General features: G+C 58.4%; 1 long non-coding RNA gene across 2 annotated transcripts; it reads right to left on the bottom strand.

Moving 5' to 3' along the window:
- Window positions 1–7,321: 7,321 nt before the first annotated feature.
- Window positions 7,322–21,627, bottom strand: LOC140631263 (uncharacterized). 2 transcript variants are annotated; one of them, XR_012028903.1, is made up of 4 exons: window positions 21,023–21,627; window positions 17,404–17,658; window positions 9,290–14,016; window positions 7,322–7,815 (listed from the first exon to the last, which is right to left on the bottom strand). It is a non-coding gene; the product is annotated as an uncharacterized lncRNA (long non-coding RNA). The 2 variants fall into 2 exon arrangements; XR_012028904.1 differs by lacking the exon at window positions 17,404–17,658 and having other exon boundaries at window positions 21,023–21,626.
- Between the last annotated feature and the right edge of the window lie 635 nt (window positions 21,628–22,262).

The following is a 22,262-nucleotide window of genomic DNA, read 5'->3' as shown; positions in this document are numbered from 1 at the left end:
CTGTGTTTAGGCTCAGGTCATGATCCCAGGGTTCTGGGATGGAGCCCACATTGGGCTCCCTGCTTTGTGGGGAGCCTTCTTCTCCCTTTACCTCTCTCTCTCTCTGCTGTTCCTCCAGCTTGTGTTCTGTCTATAAAATAAAATAAAATAAAATAAAATAAAATAAAATAAAATAAAATAAAATAAAATAAAATAAAATAAAATAATAAAATAGAAGGCTTAGTATTACTTCTTCTGCAACAAAGCTTCCCATGTAATTTAACGTGTCAAGTGAATATAACTACTTTAACAAATCCTTTGGAATACTCCAGGGACCCTCTAAAAACTCCCAAAGTTTCTTCTGTTTTAAAAAACTTCATTTAGAATTTGACTTTGAAAAGTTGGTAGAAAAAAAAGAGAGAGAGAGAGAGAGAACCATATACATGGTTTTAAAGCACTTGGTTACACAGAATCACAGATTTTTATGAAATTTAACATATCATTATCTATAAACAAAACTTCTTTTAATAGTAAAATGATTGTTTTCCTAAGTAATGCTCTAAGACTTGATAAAGACACCAAACACAGGAAGTTATTTTGATAAAACAAAGAATCTTTGTTTTCCAGGCAGATCACTTAAATAAGGTAAAGAAACTTTCACAATCTTTTATCAAAAGCAGACCAATGGGGAGGCTGGGTGGCTCAGTCTGTTACACTTGTCTGCCTTCTGCTCAGATCATGATCCCAGCGTCCTGGGATCAAGCTCCACCTAGAGCTCCCTGCTCAGCCAGGAGCCTGCTTCTCCCTCTGCCCCCTGCTCATGTGCTCCCTCTCTCTCTCTCTCTCAAATAAATAGATAAAATATTAAAAAAAAAAAAAAAAGCAGGCCAAAACCCCAAAGAGAAAATCAAATTCTAATTTTGCATGAGCTTACCTTTTTTTTCAATTAAATTACATTTGAGGGCAACCCGGGTGGCTCAGTGGTTTAGCGCCACCTTCAGCCCGAGGCATGATCCTGGAGACCTGGGATCGAGTCCCACGTGGGACTCCCTGCATGGAGCCTGCTTCTCCCTCTGCCTGTGTCTCTGCTTTTCTTTCTCTCTGTGTCTCTCATGAATAAATAAATAAAATCTTTTTAAAAAATTACATTTGAAAAAAAATTTTTTTTTAAATGACATTTGATGTGGAGAACAAAGGCAAAAGAAAAAATTAAACTCCTTTATACTTACAGCCCATTGCCACATACCCAAGACAGGCACAGTGACCTTCCTCCAGGAACTCAACGACTTCAATGTTAATACTTTGCTAAAGGCAAATGACAACCTCAGTTTGGCATAATCCCAAATTATCTCCAGGATCCAGTAAAAACCCCTTTGGAAACTTCCTTTATCTCTACCTCCCAAGATACATGTTGGCAATCATCGTCTAAGCATATGGCCGACCCATATACATCTGAAGGGTCTCACAATTAAGGTTTTACTAGACAGTAGTAAATGACCTTTTCCTAAAAACAGGAGCCCCTCAAGGTCCAAGAAACCTTGCTTCCAAATTCCTTAGAGACTTAATGCTATCCCTAACCCCCTCCCCACTTGAAAGTGTATAATCAGCCACTCCTCATAACTCCAGTGCAGCTCTTTCTGCCTACAGGTCCTATCCTTATGCCTACAGGTCCTATCCTTATGCACACACAAAGATACCATTTTTTAGACTATAGACAGCTCAAGAATTCTTTCTTGATCATTTGCTCCTGGACCCCAATATTTCACATCACATTAAAATTTTTTTTTTCTAATTCTAGTATAAGTAACATATAGTGCTCTATTAGTTTTAGGTGTACAATATAGATTCAACCATCTATACATGACTCTGTGTTCATCATCGTGTCCTTAATCCCCTTCACCTGCCTCCACTATGACACCAGCTTACTTTTGATACTAAAACTCATTCATTCCCATCTTAGTTCAGAGTACCCATAAGATTCCTTTCACAAATTTTCTACAACTTTCTCTTTCCTTAAAAAATGTACCTCCATTCCTCAAACCTTCTCTCTCTCTCTCTCTTTTTTTTTTTTTTAGATTTTATTTATTTTTTGAGAGAGAGAGTGAGAGGACGAGCAGTGGGCAGGCTCCATCCCAGGACCCTGGGATCATGACCTGAGCTGAAGGCAGATGCTTAACCCTCTGAGCCACCCAGGGGCCCCTCCTACTTTCTTATACCAAAACACATTTTACCTCTTTTGCATGCAGAGATGTTTCCCTTATCATTTCTAGGAGGATTAATTATATATGTTAATTAGAACTCTCCACCCTTAGAAACCTTAATTTCTAGTAAAACCTCAGAAGTAAACAATTGTAAACTGTGTTAGCATTGGCTGAATAGACTTATAAATACTTTTCATAATTTCTAGGAGTATATGTTTTCTCATAGTAAATTCTCATAGTAAAAAATATGTTTATTAATAGGCCCAAATTTTCTTCAGTTCCTCTGTAATAGGAAGGCAAAGTAAATTATGTTCAGTAATTAATGTTTCAATATTTTATCTTATTTGGAGATTATCTAAATGTTCAACAAATTTCCATCATGTAATAAAACTTAGCAAAACTCTAGTTTTCTCAAGTTACTAGAGATTTAGGAAGCTAATTTTAAGCACACAAACCAGAAAATATAATTGTTAGTGAAAATTTATCTATAAATTCCTATTCTACTTACATCTAAGTCATTTGCTTCCAACAGTTACATTCAGATTACCCATGAAAATTTCACGAGACATTAGATAAAATGAACCATCATTCTCAGTTATTTTTTGCTGACAACTTTGCAACAGAGATAACATGAATTCAAGTAGTAAACTTAGGTAGAATAAAGGCTGTTTATCTACATTACATCCAATGTTGAGAACTCTAAAGACACGTCTGTTTTAATTAAATCAAAAGCTTAAACTAGCTTTTAGTTGCCAAAGATTATCTCAGGTCATCTGAATTAGAAAAATATTTGTGTTATTTTTAAAAATATTTTATTTATTTATTTGGGAGAGAGAGAGAGAGAGAGAGAGAGAGAGAGAGCCGGAGAAGGAGCAGAAGGAGGGGGACAAGCAGATTCTATGTAGAGCCTGATCCAGGGCTGATCTCACATCCCTGAAATCCTGACCGCAGCTGAAACCAAGGGTTGGATGCTTAACCAACGGAGCCACTCAGACATTCCAACACTTGGCTTATTTTATATCTTTCACAGAGTTTTAGAATGGTCCATCCTTAGAAGTAGTTGCCTTCAAATCAGCTAAATAGAGCTCTTTTACAAATTAATTTTAGCAATACCATCTGGAGATCGAAAAATATCTCATATTTACTATGTGCACGTGCGCACGTGTACACACACACAAAGATACAAAGATCTTATAGTTTTGTTTTGTTTAGTTTTTTTTAAATTTTTATTTATTTATGATAGAGAAAGAGAGAGAGAGAGAGAGAGAGAGAGAGAGGCAGAGACACAGGCAGAGGGAGAAGCAGGCTCCATGCACCGGGAGCCCGACGTGGGATTCGATCCCGGGTCTCCAGGATCGCGCCCTGGGCCAAAGGCAGGCGCCAAACAGCCGCGCCACCCAGGGATCCCTTGTTTAGTTTTTTTACTAATTTTTGTGGAGAGGATATTTTAGGCCCAATTTCCAAATACTTCCTTTTCGCTCCTTTTATCCTTTTGATAAGAAACTCCTCCCTAAAGTTTGCAGTTCAAAAAATGGCTCTTTGGTCCTAGAGAAGATGGGGATAAACATTCATATCACAAAAACACAGATTAAATGCAGAACAATTCTGTCTCCAATGTCTTGATCTTTTCAAGTATTTTGAGAGGAATAGGTGAGGTTTAGGGGATTGGCAAAATGGGCAGGGCAGGTGAACTTTGAACTACTAGAGGAACACCTTTGGCCTGGCAGAGATTTATAAGACAAAAGCAGCTATTTCCCATTCCTCAAAGAATTGGGTTGTAGCTTTTGTTTTGGGTGCCTTTTATCCCTCTAATTTTTCATTAGCCTTTTGCAATGAATTATTCAATGAAGCTATGTTGGAATTTTGAAAGCTTTTGAAGGTGTCTGCATACTAATTAAAATAGGTATCCCATTCTATTTGTTTGATTTGAAAGCCCTTGCTTTTAAGTGCACTTTTCAAATGATCTTAACTATTTGGAATGTCCCCCATAATGGCCATTGGAATTCCAGGTTCTTTTTAGTAAAATTTTGCCATCTTGCTAGATAATCTTCAACTTACGGAAATACGGTTCTTAATACATAAAGTAAGTACGTGTGCCAGAAGAGGGCATACTCAACTCTCTGGAAATAAAAGATCCCTCTCTTTTAGCTAGGCCTTTCATTTCCCGCGGAGTCACACGAATCATCTGAGGAATGGGGAGGGGACTGACCCTGCAGGCCCCAAAGAATGGGGACTGCGGGATGGTTCTAAACAAATGCAGAGCTGCAGCTGTTGCCAGCGATCCCTAAAGTGGAATCTGGGGAAGATGCCAAACACATGGGAATTGCAAACCAAAGCATCAGAATTCCCATTGTGGAATCCAGGACAGAGCTAAGGTCCGGGGTTTCCCTCCCCAGTTTGCAAGGCTCGGGGCTTGGCTCCAGGCGGAACTGTCTGCCCCCGCAAGCTGACCTTCCCTGTAAGGGAAAGACCATCAGATTGGGAGTTCCCTGCAAAGAAAACAGAGCTTAGAACGAACAGAGATTTACCCGTGGCCCTTGGAAAGGACGAGAAAAACCATGAACTCAAAAGGGTTTCTGGGCTGCTTGCCTATTTATCTTGTTTCCGAATAGCATCAGAAGTTTACTGCACATCCCACCACCACCATCAAATCTGTCTTAAAAATTCAACTAAGTTTGGGGATCTCATTGGCTTTATTAAGCAATTGATAGATTGAGTGGGGCGGCCGCCCTGTACAAACAGCTCTTTTTGAATATTTGTGGAAAGGACGGTGGGGCCCGGGGGTCCCCAGCGAAGGGGGGGGGGACGGATTGTTTCGGGCCTGGACGTCTTTCTTGAGAAGGAAGGTCTTTATGGAGCAGACGTCCTCGGCCGTGCGGATGGGGGCTTTGCGGAGGGATGTTAGGGTCACATTCCTGGGAGAGGTGGCCACGGGGTCTCGGGGTGCCGTTGGGGCGCACAGGACATTTTGGGTTTGAGCTTTCGTTTGTAGCAGCCTGTACCTTTCCCAGTCCTTACTTCGGCCTCCCCCTCCCCTTTACACACCCACCCTCGCGCACACAGGTGCGCACACACCTAGTTTCTGTCTCCTGCACCCGCAAACCCCCCACCCCCTAGGGCGCCGGGGGCCTGCGCGGGGCCCTCCGAGGGCCGAGGCAACCCTCCTCCTGAGCCCGGGGCGCCCGCCCGACGCTCGGCTGACCTCAAAGACCCCAAATCACAGGCTCCTGGTCCGCATGTAATTTTTGTTCCCAAGGCCGAGGAGACGTGCAGCCGTGCAGCCGGCCTCTGAGAAGCGCTGCGGGCCTCCTGCCCCGCTCCCCCGCCGCTGAGGGACGCTGGGCCCCGCCGCCAATCCGCGCCCGCTGCCCGCGCCTCCACCCCGGGGCGCACCCCCCAGAGCCCGCACCGCCCTGCGCGGGGAGGCGGGGCGCAGGGTGCGAGCGGGGAGGCGGGGCGCGGGGTGCGAGCCGGGCGGCGGGAGGGGCGCCTGGGGAGCGCGGGGGGGCCTGCAGGGGAGCGCGGGGGAGGCTGCAGGGGAGCGCGGGGGGGCTGCAGGGGAGCGCGGGGGGCCTGCAGGGGAGCGCGGGAGGGGCTGCAGGGGAGCGCGTGGGGTCTGCAAGGGAGCGCGTGGGGGCTGCAGGGGAGCGCGGGAGGGGCTGCAGGGGAGCGCCGGGGGCCTGCAGGGGAGCGCGGGAGGGGCTGCAGGAGAGCGCGGGGGGGCTGCAGGGGAGCGCGGGGGGGGGGCTGCAGGGGAGCGCGGGGGGCCTGCAGGGGAGCGCGGGAGGGGCTGCAGGGGAGCGCGGGGGGCCTGCAGGGGAGCGCGGGAGGGGCTGCAGGGGAGCGCGTGGGGGCTGCAGGGGAGCGCGGGAGGGGCTGCAGGGGAGCGCGTGGGGGCTGCAGGGGAGCGCGGGGGGCCTGCAGGGGAGCGCGGGGGGCCTGCAGGGGAGCGCGTGGGGGCTGCAGGGGAGCGCGGGGGGCCTGCAGGGGAGCGCGGGGGGCCTGCAGGGGAGCGCGGGAGGGGCTGCAGGGGAGCGCGTGGGGGCTGCAGGGGAGCGCGTGGGGTCTGCAAGGGAGCGCGTGGGGGCTGCAGGGGAGCGCGGGAGGGGCTGCAGGGGAGCGCCGGGGGCCTGCAGGGGAGCGCGGGAGGGGCTGCAGGAGAGCGCGGGGGGGCTGCAGGGGAGCGCGGGGGGGGGGGGCTGCAGGGGAGCGCGGGGGGCCTGCAGGGGAGCGCGGGGGGCCTGCAGGGGAGCGCGGGAGGGGCTGCAGGGGAGCGCGTGGGGGCTGCCCCGCGGCTCACTCGAAGGCCTGCCCAACCGCGGCTTTGAGCTCCGCGGGGAGGGCGTCGGATCCGTGCGGTTCACGCGCGCGCTGCGTCCCGGCCGAGGGCTGAGAGCGCGCGGCGCCCCTTCGGCGGGCCCCTGTGCGGACGCGCCCCAGACCTCGGCCTCCGCAGCAGGTGCCCGGGCTGCCCGCGGCCCCGCCCCCCCAAGACGCCCGACGCTGCGAGGAAAGCCCCTTCGACTCGGCCAGACACCCGGGGCGCGGACACCCCCACTCCCACCCCCTCCACCCCCCAGCTGCCTCCCGCCGCGCTGCCCCCGCCAGCTTCGCGCGGGACTCGGCGGCTGCAGGTGCCCCGGGCTGCTCGCGGGCACAGACGCGTGGGGAGGACGGACGCCGCGGAGGGGGAGGGAGGCAGACGGCCAATGGGGTGTAGAGGACGGCCGGCCGCGGGGGGACAGCGCCGAGCACAGCCCGCGTTCCCGCCCTGGCCCGGGCTCCGGGTGCCCCGCCGCCGCCCGCCCGCGCGACCCTCCGGCACCCCCTGGTGGCCGCCTGGTGCTACGGCGACTCGCCGCCCGCGAGGCCGGGCCCGCTGCGGTCGCTCCGCCTCCCGGCTCGGGCTTCGCCGTCGGAAGCACCTGCGGACTCGCAGAGCCGGGCGAACCCAACACACCGGAGCGTTCACCCTGAAAGCCCCAGGGGAGGGGCGCCTGGGGGCTCAGGGCGGGACCCCGGGGTCCCGGGATCGAGTCCCGCCTCGGGCCCCTCCCTGCAGGAGCCTGCTTCCCCCTCTGCCTGTGTCCCCGCCTCTCTCTCTGTGTCCCTCATGGATAAATACATAAAATCTTGAAAAATAATAACAAAAAAGACCACAGGTCAGTGTATTGGCGGCAGGGGAGCAAGAAGAAAGGACCCGAGTTACAGGAATTCCAGGTCCTTCAGATGGGGCTGGGCGGGGGCCAGAATGAGAACCGAGCCAGCCGCTTAGGGGATCCTCCTCCCTTCCTTCAAACAATCTACATGTTCCTCTAATAAATGCCAGAGAGGGACTGGAGGAGCGGGGATCCCCAGCCGGGGCTTGCTTGCCTGCAGCCAGAGCCCCTCGGAGGCGGGGACAGAGGAGTCAGGGAGAGGATGGAATCATGGCCAGGGGACAGACCTGCAGAAGGAGCCTGGAAGCTCAATCCAGAAGTCTCTCTCTCTCTACCACCCCTGACCTTGATGGAGCTGCTTAGCCTCGGAGTCCTCCTTCTGCTGCCGCCCGGTCCCAGGTCCCAGGTCCCAGGCTCAGCTGGGCCTGCTCCTCCCTCTCCGAGGCCTGCGCTCCCCCGGCTTGTGCGCGCACTCTCTGTCAAATAAATAAATAAAATCTTAAAAAAAGAATTGCCTAGTTTCTCTGGGCTTTGCTTTAAACTTAAGAATTATCCCTCATTAGAAGCCCTTGACCTATGTTTAAGCCGCATCTACCATAGCTTCATCTTACAAGCTTTAGTCAAATTGATAAATTCTCCTTCACCCAGACAGATACCGCCGGCTCTTAAGCTTTGCTAATACCAATAGTTTTGCTTGGAATGCCTTCCCCACCCCATCTGTGCTCCTAAATCCTATCCATTCCCAAGATACACCCAAATTCCACTCCTTCCGTGGAGCTTTCCGGATGTTCTCAACAGGAAATTTCCCCTCACCCTTTAAATTCTCCCTGGGGCTCCGTGGGTCCTTCTCTTGGGGGCTTGATAGTATATACTGGAAATTTGTAGCTTTATTCATATCCCTTATCTGTTGGGGATGCTACAATGAATTCATCGTCACATAGCATGCTCAACTCTGTGCGTTGGCCATATTGGGTGTTGAACAGACTCCTCGCTGAATGAAATGGAATTTCCTTCTTTTTTTGTATCTCGACCTAGGTATGATTTCTCCCACTGTCCATGAACACCCGCCCCCACCCCGTTGGAATGCCCGGCCCCCATAGTGCTTCTAGACACCTCCTGGTGTCCTTCCTGTCATGGTACCTAACACACTGGAGCAACTTCCCTTTCACCTGCCTCTCTTACCCTCTAGACCCTAAGCTCCCTGAGGAGAGGCTGCATCTATTGGGTCCCCCTTGCCTGTACCTTACGTGCAAATAGTAGGAAGTCAATAACTGTTTGACGAGTGGGTAGATAGACGAATGTATGTATGAGTAGATGCATGGAAGAAGGGAGGAGAGAAGGAGTTAAGCATGACCTTTAGGTTTCCTTTAAGCTCTAATATTTTATAATTTCAGAGCTTTGGGCTCTTTTTTGAGGGCAGGTAGTCCAAGCTATTTGAGAAACAATGCAGCGGCCATAGTAGGGTCAGTGGTGAGTTTCCTTTGAATGGATTCTGTTTTTGTGGGAGAGCTGGCCTCCCCATTCTATGGAGAATTTTATGTTCCCTGGGCTCAGCCTGGCCCAGAACTTGGCAAGATCTCTGGGGCGTTCATTTTTGTCACCCAGCCCGGGTAGGAGGGTGGACGGGTAGGAGGGGAACCATTTTGGGAAAAAGTGTTGGGGAGTGTTTGTGTGTGTGATGAGTCAGGGCCATGGAGCTAGGAGCCCTAATCTCTGCTCTGCTCTCTGTGGGGGTAGTTCTCACCAGTTGCAGGGGGGTGGAGGACCACCAACTGTCTTTGGAAAGTTTTCTTAGTCATAGTTTATACCAAGTCAGCTGGAGCTTTATGTAACTGGGCCTTCATTCCACAGACAACAGGGTATGATGGGGTCAGAATGGCTGCTACCCCTCCCACGGTGGCACTCAGCCCCTACAGCCCCTCCTAACGGCCAGCCAGGTGACGTGCCTACCCCGAGGAAGCAGCACTTGGAGGGATGAAGGCCACAGCATACATTCCCACTGGAAAAAAGTTTGGGTTATCTTCATTAATTCCATGGGAATGCCTCGATGCCTTCTGGGGGTGCCTTCCATTCTCTCCTGTTGGCCCCATGGCAGATCCGGGCAGTGAGAATGAAGTACCGCAGGACTCCAGTGTGTGCGTGAGCTGAGCAATGGGCACCGGCATCCGTTCCAGGCTGTGCCCCCTCTCTGGTGCTGCCGGCAGAGCGGCTCTACCTCCGCTCTCCTGGGGCATCATTCTCCAGACAGACAGACCCAGACTTGCACCCGCTGCCCCGGACGCTAGAGCCAACATGAGTTCTGCAGGGGACAGCTCCAGAGAAGGCCTGAAATGACTGGGTGGGTGCACCCCTGTAATGGAGAGAGATCCACGAGGAGAGCAGGAACCAGGACAGGGGAGAGGTTGGCTGCTGGGGATTTGCCTCACCCATGACGCCTGGCCATTGTGTCTCCTGGGAAGAAAGAGCAAAGCCCGGGGGCCGGGGAGAGCTGTGGGGCCTTCGGCTCAGCTTCTTCGAGGTAGACCGAGGAAATGCCCAGGCTTGCTCTTCTTTGCCATTTACTGGCTGGAAGGAAAGGGGTCTTTCTGTGCCTTGGGTCCAAGGAGCTGGGACTGTAAGCTTCGACGGGGTAAGACGGGAATTGTTTTTGTTGGGGGTCGGGTGCTAAGGAACAGTGTCACTCGGGGGTCAGACCCTGCTAATCCCCAGAACAAGAAAGGATGAGGCATTTGAGAAGTCAAGCTGGAGAATGAGGATGGGTTTCCTGACAGAAGGGAGGGCCGCCGTGGCCCAGGGGTCTGGAAAGGAAGAAAGTTCTAGAAAGACTTATAAAATCAGGTTCTTAGTCAATGAGCCTATTCTGGACAACAAGCGTGAGACTTTAGCAGGTGGTTTGTGGGAGCCTCCAGTCCATCCTTACGGCTCTGGCTCTTTCTCAGTACAGCGGGGGCCAGGGGCCTGCCTGAGGCCAGATGGAGAAGCCAGAAGGAAAGGCCTCCAGCGGGGACGCAGAGGGAGAGAGCTGGGGTTGGGGTGCAAGAGGGAGACGGTGAGAAAGCTGGGGGTCCCCAGGCTGGTTTCATACTGATCCCCGGATTTCAGAGCCATGCCTGCACCGTGCAGGGCTGTGGGGCGGCTGGGCACGAGCGGTGTTAGTGGCGAAGAAGGAACGAGAAGGCCTGAGTGTCCCCCTGTGCTCAGGTGCTTAGAGGCAGGGAGGGGCCCAAAAGCCGCTCCCTGGGCCCCACTGAACTAAGAGTCCAGGCGGGAGGGAGGCTGGGCTTGGGCCTGCGCCGGGAAAGGAGGGCAGGGGCAGGAGAGGGCGAGGAGAAGGGGGCAAGGGCAGGAGCCCCCACACGCCACTGGGCCCCGGCCTGCCCCGCACGCCACAGGGTCCTGGGTGGGCCCCAGGGGCCCTGCACACCACCCGGCCCCAAGGGCCCTGCAGGCATTTCACGCAAAGTGCAAGGGCTTTTTGCCTGCTGGCATAGCTGCAGAGATGGCTTCATGAATTCCCTTTTATTTTTTTACAATGGTCCTTAGGCGGGATTCATTATCTTGAAATGGTCGGCAACCACAGGACATATCAATCGATTCACCTTTTTCTTGTGATGTCATTACCGGGTGCCAGGCGGGCCCCCGCATACCACCGGGCCCCAAGAGCCCCGCACACCACCAGGCGCCAGGTGGGCCCCACACACCACCGGGCACCAAGGGCCCTGCACACCACCGGGTGCCAGGCAGCCCCCACACATCACCGGGCCCTCAGGGCCCTGCACACCACCGGGCACCAGGCAGCCCCCGCACACCACCGGGCGCCAAGGGCCCCGCACACCACCGGGCACCGGGCAGGCTGGGGCTGAGGCGACTCTGACCGAGATCCTCACTCTGGCCGCCGCCTCCTGTTTCCAAGCCTGCGGTCTGAGCAGGGTGGAATCTACTCCTCGCTTCAGGTGCCGAGCCCCAAATGCCCCGAGGTCGCGGCCCAGTGGGCAGTGCTGGGACGTCACCCAGTAGTAGATCACTTAGGGCCTGGGCAAGCGTCCGGGAGCCCGGAGCAGGGGCCTCGCACGTCCTGTGGCCGTGTCCTTGGCTTGAGCTTGGCCATGCGATTGACGTCGGAGGCCGTCCCCCCTCCAGCTGCAGCGGTCCCCGCCCTCCCCCAGGCCTCAGGGAGTCAGTGCGAGGCTCCAACGGTGTCGCTGGGTCCCTCTCTGTGCCCCTTGAAGAGGAGGGGAGAAGCCAGAGCGGAGAGGATGCACCGCGCCCGTCAGAACCACGTTACCAGCCTTTGGACTCTACCAAAGGTACCTGGACTCTACCTCCGAGGAGCTGCGTGACCCTGAGCGAGTCGCTTTCTGTCCCCGTGTTTCCTTTTCTATAAGCAGAGGCTGGTGGTGGGACCTACCTTGTGGGTGTGTTATGAGGATTGAATGAAATATTTTGTGGAAAGTCGCCTTTGTTCTGTGGCTGACCCCACAGTAAGCTCTCAGCAAGTGTCCGCTCCCGCGTTTCCGGACGAGCAAGCCTCGCCTGTCCAGTCCTACCCGCCCCGGACAGGGCACTCGGGCGAAGCCGGGCCTCCTCCTTCCGGTACCAGGCACAGCCCGTGCTCAGCCCCGTTTTCATGCATATAAATGTCCTCCCACCTCCCGTACAGCTACTCACACTCCCCCACGTCAAGGCCCAGCTAAGGTGCCGCCTCCTTCCCAAAGCCTTCCTTGCGGATTCTAACCCACACAGAGCTCTTCCTCCCCTGACTTCTTGTGCTTCCAGCCAGTGTCTTGAAATGCACCATTTAAGTCTCGGAATTCTAGAACTGGAAGGCTGCGGGAGACCTTGCAAGTGACCCGGGCCAGGGCTCCTCCTCGGGAGCAGTTACGACGCGTGGCCTTCCCTTGGCCGCTCCGTCGGGTGGTCCCTGCCGCGGGCAGCACCGGTTACCCACCTCCGCCAGGCCCGAGCGCGGCCTCGGGGTCCTGCTCTACCCAGCGCTTTGGGCGAACCCCGCAGAAGTGCCACAGCCATCGGGGCCAGAATAATCTATGTGGCTCAGGTCGCCCGAGCTTCTCGAGGCGCAGGGATCCGCTTCGGGCCCAAGGCACTGGGACTCGCCTCTGCTCTAGCCTTCCAAGCTTTCGAATCGTCCGTGCTGGTCTCTGCCTCTTTGTGGGGCTCCCAATTAGATTTGTGACGTTTGTGAGGGTAGGGATGACGTCCTCGGCGGCACCACTACCTTTCTCAGCACTGAGCACGGGGCAGGACTCAGCATACGCTTCGGAGCCTTGGTGGCACCTTGTGGCAGGCTGATGGCACGGGGGTCCGTCTTCCTTGCCAGACTGCAACTGATCTGGGGGCTCAGGGCTGTCCTCCTTTGTAACGATGACCTGCATGAGCCCACGCTCCCCAAACGCTGTGGACTGGGACGAAGAGGCTGGGCGGGCAGGGACAGCTGGCTCCTCCAGCAGCTGGACCTGGGCCCGACACCGGGAGCTACAGTGCCTTTGGGGGGACAAGCTAGACGAAGCGCCCCTGCTCTGGGCTGCCGTGGTCCCTTGGAAGAGCACGCGGCTCCCCATGGAACCTACAAGTGGCCGGGGGGCCTTTCAGCTGCACAGTCTCAGGAGGAAGGGGTAGGCCTCAGGCCGCCCATCAGGATGGGGTCCTAGTAGGGGTGACAGCACCTGCGTGCCCGCCGCGAGCGAGGGTCAGTATGCACGGCCGTGTGGGCAGGTAGGCAGTGGGGCCTGTGCCTGTGCGGAGCGACACTCGGAGCACATGTGCAATCCTGCACTGCGATGCTAGCCCGCTGCTGCGTGGACGCGATCACATCAACATAGACGCGACGTCAAGGGACCTGGGCCTCGAGAACCCCGGAGACTGCAGTCGGCTGGTTGCCCCGCTCCCTTCACGGAGCCGAGGGGGAGACGGCCGCTGTGGGACGCCTTCCCCTGGAGCCGATGGCCCCTCCGGGCAGGCACGGTCAGGCGCTCGGAGGGCTCCCTCGCCTCTCCCTCTTCGGGGCTGGAGGAGCGAGCTCCCACGAGGAGTGCACCTCGCAGCCCTGTCCCGCCATCGCAGGCACAAGCCGGCCCCAGTGGCCGGAGGACTGTGCGCTGGGGCCACGGTGTCTCGGGCCAGAGGTGGCGGTGGGCGCCCTGGGCTGCAATGAGTCCTCCCGGAAGCCCAGTGAGGAGCTCGCCCCTTACTCCCCGTTGACGGCTGCCGAAGGCCTTCCTGATACCGTGTCAACGCTTTGGAGGGGAGGGTGGCTGGGCAAAGAGAGGAACGCAGGGGTCAGGGCCACTCCCAGGACAGGGGCCCAGGACCGTGCCGTGGCCACACGTTCATGTGAGCGTGACCCCCTGGGTCAGTGTGAGGCCGGTGCGGGGCCAGGTGTCCTCACGGGTTTGCGTATGGCCGGGGCGGGGGTAGCGACGCGTCCACCCCATCAGAGTTCAGGCCGGAAGTGTGGAGCGTCCAGGGACCTGTGTGGCCTTACTCGCACCTGCTCGTGTGCGGCACACGAGCCAGAACGGGATCCTCTGTGCACCTGTGCACCTGTGCACCTGTGCGCTCCCGTGCGCGTCAATCCCTGTGCTTCCAGGGGGTCCCCGCCCCTTGGCTCAAGCCGAACCTCACGTAGGCACTCATGGCATCACGGCCCCCAAAGTCCTCTATATTTGAAAAAGACAAGGGGAGAAAAAGGGCCAAGAGACAAGAGGTGATAAAAATAGCTGAAAATAAGCTCTTCAGATCAGAAAGCTCCCGTTTTTAGTGACTCACCAGTCCTCCAGACTGAGTGCACACCCCCCCCCCCACAAAACACAAACACCCCATCATGCTGCCAAGTCATGCACAGGCCCTCACGCAGATGCCCTCGGTCTCCTACTCGCCCGCTCTGTCCCCCCCCACCCCCGAGATTCTGTGGGCCTCTGAGGCACGATCCACTCCCCAGGCCTCTGCAAACTCGCATTCACATCCTGCCTCCGACTTCTTGGGATTTCCTGGGCCCCAGCCTCGCAGTGGGGCTCCTGGGGGGCGCGGGGTGGGGCAGGGGTCTTGCTGCTTTCTTCAGCAGGCTGTGACCCTGGGGGACGACGGCTCCGCATGGGAATCTGGGGAAGAGAGGACATGGCTCCAGACGCCACGCAAGATTTATGACCGTGTTTTGCTAATTGCGTTAGTGGCTCTGCGGGAGGATGGAGTGTGCTTGGGCCCCAAACAGGCCAGGTCAGCCCGGCGTCTGGAGAGGAGAGACCCCAGGGGGCCCTGGTGGTCCCTGTTCCCCGCTCTGGCCGCCCAGGGCTGTCTGTCCCCGCCACAGTCCGCGTGCCCTGTGGGACCAGCCCTTCCCCTCTAGGCTCCTCTAGGCGGGAGACCGAGGCCAGGTGGGCAGCTGGTCTTGAGAACCCACATTTTGCTCACTTTCTTCCTCTTCCTCCCTCCTTTCCTCTTCCTTTGACTCTCTTCTTCCCTTTCCATCTTTCCCTCCATCCTCTGTCCGCCTTCAGCCCTGTGTGTGAAGCCCAAATCTGCTTGATTCTAAGGATCTACATCACTCAGGCTGCCCCCCCCCGTGCCCCAGGGGCATGGCCCACTGGCGAGTCTTTGGGGTGCCCCCTTCCCAGGGCGACCATGTCCCTGAGCCTTCTCAGAAACTGGCAGCCTGCGAGGTGAACGGGGCAGCCAGAGAAGATCTACCTGCAAATTCAAAGCCAGCCGGACGGGGGTGCTGCTGGGCGGCCTTCCTGCTCGGCCGTGTGTCTGTGATCATCATGAACCCTTCGGAAGGTGGGTGTTAGGCCGCCAAGCCAGTTTTGCTTGGGGTGCCCTCCTCTGGGGCAACTCCAGGAGCCCTTTCCCTCCTCCTCAGCCTTCTGGGCACTGGGTCCTGGACCTCGGCCGCGGCTGGGGGCGTGGGGGGCCGCCTGACGGGGAATCCTGTCCCCACTGCCTGACTCTGAGTTTGGGGGGTTCATGTCTCTGGGCCTTCATTTCTTTGATTGTCAAAGGGAATAATACGAACAATACCCACGTCACAGGGTCCTTTGTGTCAATGGTGCTTAGAGCGGTGGAAGAAGGCACGTGGCCAGGTCTCCCTAAATGAGTATTAGTACGTGCCCCAGGTCAGCTGGCTTAGCCTTTGCATGCTCACGGTCCCCCCAGAAGCACTGAGATGAGAAAGCCTGTCCCTTCCCTAGGGGACTTTCTGGGGCAACAGAGAAGACGGGAGTGGAGGCAGGTCCCGAGGTGGTACCCTCCCTCCTCCTGTCTCCCCACGTTGGGGAGGCGTGTCCACCCCACGTCCAGTTCCCTCCCGCCTGTGAGGCCTCCCTGCAGCTCTGGCCAAGCCCTGAGCTGGGCATGGGCAGAGAGGAGGCTATTTTTAGGACCAGACAGAGGCAGCAGCTGTATAACCCCCTCTCAGAGCTCGGCTCTCCAAAGGAGGGTCCAGCCGGGTGGGGGTTGGGGGGGGGAGCCCGAGGAAGAGGAGGAGAACTGGCCTGGGGGGCTGAGAAGCCCGTCCCCTCCTCCCTCCTCCCCCCTCAGAAAGCCACGCTCTCCTCTGGGGTGGGGAGCTCTCTCCCCGCCCCTCCCGTCCCCTCTTAATCCCCAGTGGGCTTAGCAGCTGAGCTGTAGAAGGTGCAAAGTGGGACAAGAAAGACATTCAGACCAAAGATCAAGCCGCTGAGGAACTGGAGCCTGTGCCCTGAGGCCAGGTCTACACCGATCCTTGCAGACTTAGAATTATTCTCCTTTTACAATGGAGAGCTCACACTCCTGAGGGCCAGGGTCTGAGACAAGGCCCTGCTTGCCGGAGCTCTCCCTTTCTGACTGGAGAACTAAGCTTTCCGGAAGGTTCTGGGGCCGTCGCGGAACACAGCGCAGTCTGCGTCAGGACATCTAAGTTTGGAGAGACTGCCTTGACTTCCCCAAGGTGATCAGCCCTTAACAGGAGCCGACAAAGGTCCTGAACCTCAGCCTCGAATCGTAGAACAATTGTTGCTCCTTCTCCATCAGGGCTTCTCGTCGTCGCTGGAGACGGAGCAGCGGAGCAGCGCTGGATATGGGGAGAGAAGCACTGGGCAGACTAATAAACGAATCAGATTTGTGTCTGCGGCAGGCCCCGGCCCAGGCTGGCATCTCAGACGGGGACAGCTAGACCAGAGCCTTACCCTCGAGGACGCATCCTTGTCCACCAGGGGAGCGTGGCCCAGCCCTCAGTCCCGATGCTGCTGAGGCGCCCGGCCCCCCGGGGAGCTGGGTTCCTGATGCTTCCAGGCACTGAGCTCAGCCTCTCCTGGGTCGTGCGTCTCTTTATAAATCGATTGAAGCTGTGAACTTCTCTCCAGAAAAATATCCAGCGCACAGACACTCAAAATGTTGCCTATAGTTTGAGGGACTTACGAGCCCAGGAAGCCGATGCCCTGAGCTTGGGCGGCCGTGCAGCCCCGTTCCAGCAGGGTGGGTGGCGGCAGGCTGCTGCTTGGCCCGGCCGGCTAACTTCCCCAAGAATTTCTAAATTCTACCAAACTGCAGAAAATCCTAAATGATCACCTTGGCATGGCTGCCAGTGAGCTCTGTGGCCCTGGCCAGGTCCCTTCCTTTCTTTGGGGTGTCTTTGTCTTGTTTGTGAAGCGACAAAGGGCTGGGGGACACTGAGGTAGGGCTGAGGTTCCTTCAGGCCCTGACATGCCCCGAGTCACACAGGTGCGTCCTTCAGGGAGGGGAAAAGGCAGCAAGTGTTCAGGACCTGGGCCCTGGCAGGGACCGTGGGGTGCTGTGCTCCACCCCTTCTGGGGCTCAGGCCCTCCTCCGCCTGCATGCCTCGCCTCTCCCTGCAGCTCACGTAGGATGGAGGTGATGGGTGATGGGTGACGGAAGCCCAGGCTCCTCCTCCGCAAGGTCACAGCCTTGTGAAGCACAGCTCGGCGCGGAGGGGAAGTGGGGGCCCCCTGGGCGGCTGGGCCCCCTGCCCCGTGCGACCCTGCCAGGGCTCTCTGCTCCTTGGACCTCGCTGCTCAGAGGCGGCCCCCCCATTCTCCGGCTGGAGCACCTACCCGGAGGAGGAGGGCAGAGCCGAGCAGAGGAGAGCACGTCCGCTTGGTTGCCACGGGCTGAGGGTCTGCGCCCTTCCCGGGGTGGGGGTGGGGGGCGTCCTAACGCTGCCCTGGCCTCTAAGCTTCAGCCCAGCCGTGGCTTCCCGCAGACCCGGGCTCCAGGCGCCAAGTGACCGGGTCTGCTGGCTCCAAGTCCTTGCCTGGGATCCGTGCCACCTTTTCCTTCTTCTCTGGGGCCTGCTGCGCACCTGCGGGCTGAAATTTAAATGCTATTAGTATTAGCTAAGACTGATCGCTGGTCCGGGCCGGAGGGAGATGGAGGCTGGAGCAGCTGCAAGGTCGCCCAGCCTCAGGTGCCAGCACCAGGAACGCTCCACGTCCTGTGTCCTGGCCTCCTGTGTCCTGTGTCCTGTTGCGGGGAGCGAGACCCTCTAGGATCCCCCGGAAGGGAGCGCAGGGAGGCGCTTGACGCAGCTCCGCAGCTCCGGGGACCGTTCCTCTCCAGGTGGCGCTGGTTTCTGCTCGCTCACTCACCCATGCTTCGCACCGGCACGCGTGCACGCCCAGTACACCAGGCCTGTGCTCACAGACACTGTGAACCTGTTTGTCCGGCGTTCCTCTAATCACAAAAGTATATGCAGACCCTGCTCACATCTCCACGCAAACGCATCCTTCTCTTCCCGCACAAGCGTTTGCCGTCAGTACACGTGCTGACGTGTAAAGCCGTGCGTTATCTTGAGCTGGTGCATATCCCCTTTCTTAACTCAGCCTCTTAAACAGGCAGTGTGTGCACACCGCCAGCGACGGGACTGTGCATGCGCCCGGCTCCTCGGGCCCCAGGCCCACCTGGCAGGTGGCAGTTTGCTCCAACATGCAGTTGCTGCACTCTCCTTCCTTCACCCTGGGTCATAGGCCGAAACTCCTTCCCCTAACCGCGTGTCTTCCTTTGGAGCTGAGCGTGTGAAGGAGAGTCACGGAGGGGAAGGATTATGACGGTCGGACTCAGGAGCCTGAGCTCTTAATCAGCTATTTTGCTCACTCATCTTTCTATAACCTCCCATGCCTTGGGAGGCTTTCGACAGGTACATACTCAAATCCAGCCTCAGTTTCCTCATCCATAAAACGGATTAAAATCCCATCTGCTTTATCTCCACGATGGCCACGTGATGGGCTTCCAACCTGATGCGGAAGAAAGCAGCCTGAAAGCCCAACGTGCATGATCCGTGGGCTATTAGGGCAACAGCTTGGCGAGGGGAGCCCGAGAGCTGGCAAGGGTCGGGGCAGCGCATTCCTGGCGTGAGCTGGTCCCGATGGCCCCTAGCCCAGGGCTCAAGGAATCTGAGCAGAAATTCCACTGCTGCTCCTGCCCTTCTTCCTTCTTCAGCCCCGCTCTCACTCCCGTCTGTCCCGGGACACACGGGCCGAGGCTCCCTGGCACTGGGCCGGGCATTGCCCTGGGTGTGGGGGCACAGGGGGGCCTGGCTGCCCGCTTCCCCCTGGGGCTTCCCTCTGCTTCTGGCCCGGAGCCCCCAGGTGTGGGGACCAGGCCAGGGCTGAGGGTGGGATGGGTGCCCTAGGTGCGCCGCAGCCCCCCACCGCACCTTGACGTCTGACACGGGCGCAGAGGCTAGTGCCTGGCCCAGGGGGAGCCCCGGCGCTCCAGGGCCGTGCCTGGCTGGGGCTGGGGCAGCCCCGGAAGAGGGGGGCCGGGACAGCCCGGGGAGGAGGCCAGGGCCCGGAGCGGCCGCCCTGGGGGAAGCGCGGAGGTGAAGGGCCCTCCTGCAGGCCGGGTCCCTTAGCTCGGAGGCCTGACCCCGGGGACACCTGGCTCTCAGGGTGGGGGAGAAGGGGCAGGGCCGGGCGCCAAGAACCTGGGCTCCTCCCCGCTGGCCCAACGGCTGGGAAGTGAACGTGGATGGGGGGGAGCCGGGGGCGGCGCCTGGGGGAGGTGCATCCCGCGCAGGGGTGACGCTGAGGGACCCTCTCCCCCTCCCCCCAGCTCTGCAGCAGCCCCGGCTTCCAGCGGCCCGGGGCCCTCCCGGAGGGGCGGGGCGGGGCGGGCGGGCGGCACGCTGGAGCTCGGAGCCGCCCCCCTGCACCCGCCACACCCCTTCCCTCCTGGAGCGCCAAGGGGTGACGTCACCCGGCCTGCGGGCTCCCGGCCAACTGCACCTGCCGGCGGGGGGCGGGGGCGCTTCCTGGCTTCCGGGGCCCTGCAGGTGGTCCCTGGCTCCGCAGACTTCCACGTGTGCCATTCGTTGTCACAGGTCCCCGCAGCCCTCCTCCATCCCTCCCCGCACCCTGCCCCGCACCTGCCCTGCACCTGCCCTGCACCCCCGCCCCACCTCCTGCCCTGCCTCCTGCCCGGCACCTGCCCTGCACCCGCCCCGTCCCCCGCCAGGCACCCTGCCCCTGCCCCATGCCCTGCCCCCCCACCCCCGCCCCCTGCTCCGCACCCTGCCCCACGTCCTGCCCTGTACCCTACCCCGCACCTGCCCGGGACCCCAGGCCCCCGCCCCGCCTGGCACCTGCCCCCATTTAGCTCCTGCCCCGCCCCCCCGCCCCCGCGTCCCGCCCCGCACCCCGCCCTGCACCCTGCACCCCCCGCCCCTGCCCGCCCCTGCCCTCCCGGCCCCCTCCCCTCGCCAGCGCGGCTGCGCCCCATTCTTCTGGGCCCCGCGGAGGGAGGTCGGCCGTGGTCCCCCAGCCCGTGGGGAGCCCCCCGCCCCCGCCCCCGCCCCCGTCCCCGTCCCGCGGGCCGTGTCCCCTCCCCCACCCAAACCCTACTGGGTGCTTGTGTCGCCTGCTTGCGAAGCATATGCTTGGCTGGTGGCTGCGTGTCTGCTGTTTACCGTCTCTTCCTACTTAACTTCTGTCTCTGCTCGGCCCATCTGGCTCCCGGTACCTGTCTTTCACTCGACCGAGTGGTGCCTCCCGCCCCCCCTCCCCCTGGGGCTGCACCCCGCTCCCCTCCCCCTCCCTCCTGTCCTCTCTGGGCCGCGGGGTGGGGGGTGGGGGGAAGCCCCTGACTCGGCCTGCGGAGAAGTGCGGGCCTCCAGGCTGCTGCGTCACCCGGGGTCCCGGGGTGTCCTGGGGGTGCCTGCCGCGGGTGGCAGCGAGGAGCACAGCGTGGGGGGCCCTTTGCCTGGGAAGGTGGCGCTAGTGGAAACCCCCCTCTCCCTGGGCCCTTCTGAGCTTCCTTCCCACCAGCCCGGACTCTTGGGGTGGAGACACCGACTCCCAAGTCAGAGTCTTGGAGATACTGCCCTCTGCGCACAGCAGCCGTGGAAAGTGACCCCTGAGCAGTAGCGGGGAGACTGAGGCCAGGGGAGCCCCAAGGTTCCTCCGACCCAGAACCCCAGAGCTCTTGGGGCTGCTTCCTGCAGAGAAGGGCTGAGGCAGGCTGGTGCTTGGGCAAAAGTGGAACATGGCGGGAGCAGGAAGCTGCAGGATGCTCACAGAGGGGACCCCCCCTCGGCTGGGAGTACCCTGCTGGGGATCATCCCGCCCCAGCAGAGGCAGACTCCTGGCACTGGGCTCCAGGCTGCTCCGCCTCCCCCCTCCCACAGCTTGCACACCCATGCTCAGCCTTGCACACTGTGCTGTGGCTCACACTTACCCCTCCAATGCAGCCCGCTTCCTTCTGGGCGTGATAGGGCAGCCCGTGGCTTCCTGGGACACACAGGGGTGGAGGAGCCCGAGGAGGACAGAGGGAAGGCCACAGGGCCCCCACCGGGGCAGGGCGGCCGTGCATCTGCCTCCCTGGACCTGCACTGCTGCTCCAGGCTCAGGCTGGCTGCCGAGGAGGCTGCCCTGGGCCTGGAGTCAACAAGGACCCACGTGCTTAGGGACCATCGGTTGCTGCTCCCTGGAAGCATCTGCTTCCCACGGAAACCCACAGGGCTTGGCTGTCAGGCCTCGCTGCGTGCCCACTCCTCTGGCTCTGCTCTCGGTCTCCGTTGTTCCATCTGCCTGCGCCACCGGCTCCTGGCTCCGCTCTCTTGGCCTCCTTATTCCTTTCCCAAAGCCTTCTCCTGCGCCTCGTTTCTCCCTAACCTTTTCCTCCCTAACCTGTCCGACCACATGGGTGCCACGGTCCCCGAGGTCTTCTCCCCCTTTGTCCTTATCCACAATTCCTCTGGTTTCTCTGCCATTTCCCTCATATTCATATTCTCTCTCTCTCTCTCATGCATATTCAGTGACTCCTTGCGAATCCACCTAGATGATTCTACGGGCTGGAAGCCTAGATCTGCTACAGGAACAAGACTTCTGAGGCTGTAACTCTAGGTCCCCGAGTCTGACCCGAGTGGGGATTAATTGACTAGAAAATGTGGGTAAACCAGCTTCTCTCCCCACAAGCAGGGCTCCCCCTCGGCTCCTCTGATTAGGGACGGGGCAGTGGCAAGACGTGGAGACGCCAGGCAGACAGACCAGAGCAACCCAGTCGGGACATGTGGAAGGGGCACCGAGTGTCGGGGGCAGGAGTCTCCCCTTCAAAGGACTGGCGGGGTTCAGTCCTGGAAATAAACTTAGGATCTAAGGCGTCTGATCCTTTGGTGAGTTGACAATCCTTTTACATCTGCCCTGTGATCCCCTTACAACTCTCTTGGGAGGCTGGTAAGCGCAGAAGCTGCGGTGCCTAGACTCGCCCTGGCACGGGGGCGCAGAGCTAGAAGCAGAATCAGCACGTGGAGAGCAGTGGGGGGCAGGACCCCAGCCCCCCGGGAGAGGACAGGGAGGACGGCCGAGCCCGGCGGGTGGCAGGTGAGCCAGTGCGCGTGGCCTGGCCTCTGCGGGTGCCCGTTAGATCTCCGAGGACCCACGGCTGCCAGTGGTAGGCGGGGGTCGCAGCGCTGTGC

The sequence above is a fragment of the Canis lupus genome, chromosome 3, assembly GCF_048164855.1.
Source record: "Canis lupus baileyi chromosome 3, mCanLup2.hap1, whole genome shotgun sequence".
Lineage (NCBI taxonomy): Eukaryota > Metazoa > Chordata > Mammalia > Carnivora > Canidae > Canis > Canis lupus.
This window is presented reverse-complemented; position numbering and strand designations above follow the sequence as displayed.